The following is a 4,148-nucleotide window of genomic DNA, read 5'->3' as shown; positions in this document are numbered from 1 at the left end:
AGGCCGGATGGTAACAGGAGGCAAGGGACACGAAGTTTTACCCAGGTTCAGGCCCTCTCGATGGAGGTAAAACCGTACATCCTGCTTGATTAATATTGATGATATGGGTAGTACAAGAGTAGATCTACCACGAGATCGGAGAGGCTAAACCCTAGAAGCTAGCCTATGGTATGATTGTTGTTGGGTATGTCATCCTACGGACTAAAACCCTCCGGTTTATATAGACACCGGAGAGGGTTAGGGTTACACAAAGTCAGTTACAATGGTAGGAGATCTACATATACATATCGCCAAGCTTGCCTTCCACGCCAAGGAAAGTCCCTTCCGGACACGGGACGAAGTCTTCAATCTTGTATCTTCATAGTCCAGGAGTCCGGCTGAAGGTATAGTCCGGCTATCCGAACACCCCCTAATCTAGGACTCCCTCAGTAGCCCCCGAACCAGGCTTCAATGACGATGAGTCCGGCGGGCAGATTGTCTTCGGCATTGCAAGGCGGGTTCTCCTCCAAATTCCGTGTACCTGTTGAATAAAGTCCGGTTTCTTGTAGATGTTGAGCTCCTTGGCTTCTACGCCCAATAATGGCTGCTTCCCACGTGTCAAACGAATATGAAAAGTCTGAGTGTTTTTACATTCACACCCCTAGCCACGTAAATGAGGTGCCCTATTTAAGGGGACGAGGATTTAGATCCAAACCACATCTTCCCCCCTTCGCGAGTGGTCATCAGAGCGCATCCGACAAAGGTCCATTCCACTATGGCCAGCCATCGCAACTCCTCCTCTCACCCTTCCAGCCCTCAGCCTGGATATTGGGAGAGATGCTCCATCCCGCATAGCGAGCTAGTGACGCTCCAGACCAAGGGATTTCTCCCCCCGGCCTATATGATCCCGGTTCGAGCCGGTCTTGCCATCTATAACGGCGGAAAGCAAGCGGAGAGTGCCCCCAATCCCTCCAAAGGAGAGCGGGTATGCCTTGTCCCTTATTTAATAAGGGGGCTTGGGTTTCCAATCCATCCATTTCTTTGGGGGCTGCTGGAGTTCTACGGCCTCCAGCTACACAATCTCAGGCCTGCCTCCGTATTGCATATCGCGGGCTTCGTAGCCCTCTGCGAGCTGTTTTTGGGTGTCGAGGCTCATTTTGGGCTATGAAAAAGGTTATTCTGCCTTGTGCCCTGCTCTAAGGAGGGGTGAATGTATCAAGTGGGCGGAGCCAAAGTGTGGCGCATCGCCGGGACTGGAAATCTGTCTGGAACCCCAAAGAAGGCGTCCGAAGACTGGCCCTCGGAATGGTTTTATATAGAAGACGTCCCGCTGCCGGATCCTGTCCGGATCGGCCTCCCTGAATTCGACAGTGCTCCCTTAAAGAAGCGCCTAAGCTAGCATCCACGGAGCCCTCAGAGGGAAAGTGACAGGGACATCATTTACCTGATGGGCCGAATAAGATTGTTAGCCCATTCCGGACTAACCATGATCGGGGTTATGGCCGAATGCATCATGCGGGGGGTGCAGCTGCTTCAGTATAGAAGCAACCCCATGTGGGACTTCAACGGGGAGGACGACGCCACCCGCTATGGCCGTAAGGGGCCGGATTCAGCTATCGCTCTACTAAAGATCTTGTCCACTTTGTATAAGGGAGAAGAGGAGGAATTTCTCCACGTCAACCCACAGGGTGGATTCTCTATGCACAATCCCCCAAGCTGGGTAAGCGGTCGTATTTACTTGCCCATCCGTTTTGTATTCCCATTGTTAAATATTTAGTCTGACGATTTCAATGCAGGAACTGCACCGGGCTGTTAAGGAAATAAGCAGCCCTCCTCCACAACCCGAAGACCCAGGACAGTCCCTCGACCCGGCCTCCCAAGAGGATCCGGACATATCTGTGGAGCTGATTGATGGAGTGTTCCATCAATTGAGCAAGGACAACGCCTTGGTGGCCATTACGGCCGATTACCCAGGGCTGATCCCGGCCTCCCAGGTAACTGAGATCGAAGTCCCAATACCCCGAATAGGTGTCCGCCCTCTCGTGTTTTCAGTTTCCTGATTACAACCGAACTTTGCAGGGGAGGTTTTTAAGGCGGAAGGCCGAACCTGCGGTGACAAGCCAACGAGGGGTCGCAGGGCCCCGTGGGCAGAAAAGAAGTGCAGTCCGGACCGAGGCGTCAGCGCAAAGGTATGGCGCGCCCCCTTATCCCAGGTGTTATACCTTTGAGGCACATTGACACTCGTCCTCTCTTCAGGACAAAGAGACCTCGCCGGACTATATCCGAAGAGGCTGCCAATCGCGCCTCCACCAGCCAGGCTCCAAAGCTTGGTCCGGAGGCGGAGGCGAACGCAAGGCGCGCGCCAGACGCTCCTCCGACGGAGGATGTGGACGGGTTGTCTGCCACCAACTCTGAGGTGGAGAGTGCCATGAACCACAGGCATCACCGGACAATTCTTCGCGACGCTTGTTTCTCCCAAGGGGCGTTCGATGCCTTCAACTCGGGAGATACGTACCTCCGTGCCGCTCAAAATGGTCTAGCCAGAGCCACGGAGCAATATGTAAAAGACATACGGGTAAGAAAATTTTGGTAATTATATATATATACCAGTAGCCCCCGAGACTTGAAACAGTTAGAATAACTGATTTAAGGATCATTTGTTATGCAGGTTCTTACAGAAAAGAATTCCCTACTGTCCAAGGAGCTGGAAGAGTGCAAAGCCCAACTTGAGGCCGCACTAGTCGCGGCAGGGGAGCCCAAGGAGACCCCCTCTGGTAATATACACTTCGAAAGATAAGTATTTTGTGAAGCACGGCATGGGTGTGAATCTGACAAATGAAATTGCAGATGGCGCCGGATTGAATCCGGAAAGGCAACACCTCCTACGCCAGTTAAAGGCTGGTGAGAAGGTGCTGACAAAGGTGAGGCGGGAGAAGAACGATTTTCAAGATGCCAACACCAAGCTGGGTATCAAGCTGAAAGATGTTCGTGCCCAGCTGTCAGACTCCGTTAAGGAGAATCAGCGGCTTCGGCGCGGCATATTTAGTAAGTGCTTGAACGAACTTTTGAAAGAAAGTTCGGCGGGGAAGTCGACTAACAGAGCAATGTTTGTAGGTGTGCTAACAGGTCGTCCTGCAGAGGAGATGCCCGGTTCTATGGGTGACCTTCTTCCCGAGCTCTCGCAACTGCTCGATCGAGTTCGGCAGACGATGCAAGGCGTCGCCCAGGCCCTTTGGCCATCCATCTCCATGCCCGAAGGTCTTGGAGAGCTTGCGAAGAAGCTAAAGGGAGCACGGCGGCGCTTCCGATTGTGGAAGATATCGGCCTGCCGTCAAGGCGCTAGGGAGGCCTGGGCTATGGTGAAGACGCGGTACACAAAGACTAACCCCAACCACATGGCCGAGGTCGGTCCTGTGGGGCCCGATGGGAAGGAGATCCCTGTAAGCTTAGTATACGGCCATGTAGAATTGGCCGCAAAGTATTCCCAGCAGGACTGCAAATTAGACAGCCTGTTAGATGGTATTGAAGAGGAATACAATCAGTCAGAATAACTATGTAATTTAATTGACATTTATAATGCCTTCTAGCCGGATTGTAGATCGTTTTTCATGGCCGACCTTTTCGCTTCAGCCTCGGGACCTGACGGTCTGGAGTGTGTCCGAATTCCCATGCGGTTATATAAGAACCGGGGAATGCATGGAGACCAGGCGTAGGGGTCATTAGTGCGTGAACAGACAAGTGCCTGACTAGTTATGTTATATTACATGGTTAGTAAGAAACATCTTCCAGGGAGAATAGTTCCGTTAGGGGTTCCTTTCACTGGGAAGCATGCCCTAAAGTGCATGCCCATTCTGCGAAAAAGATGCAGGAAAAAGCATCTGGGGGCGCATAAATAAATAAGTGAAAAGATCATCTTTTAGGTCACCGACCGAGTATTCCCTTAAGAACGCTAGCTTTCGGCTTCAACCAGTCTGAGGTACACATCCGGCTGATCCGGCAGTAACAATCGCAGAGGTGCTCCCTTTACCGCCTAGCCGAATAATCGGGAACGTAGGGGTAAGCACAGGAGCTAGGCAACCCAGCTTGGCCAAAACTTAAGTCATATCGATGCATCTAATGGTGAAATAAAAGGTACATGCGGAAGTGTAACACATGTGTTGGGCATGAAG

This window comes from Triticum urartu, chromosome 2A (genome assembly GCF_056163025.1).
Source record: "Triticum urartu cultivar PI428250 chromosome 2A, HENAU_Tu73, whole genome shotgun sequence".
NCBI lineage: Eukaryota > Viridiplantae > Streptophyta > Magnoliopsida > Poales > Poaceae > Triticum > Triticum urartu.
The sequence above is the reverse complement of the archived record's forward strand: the minus strand, read 5'-3'. Positions refer to the sequence as shown.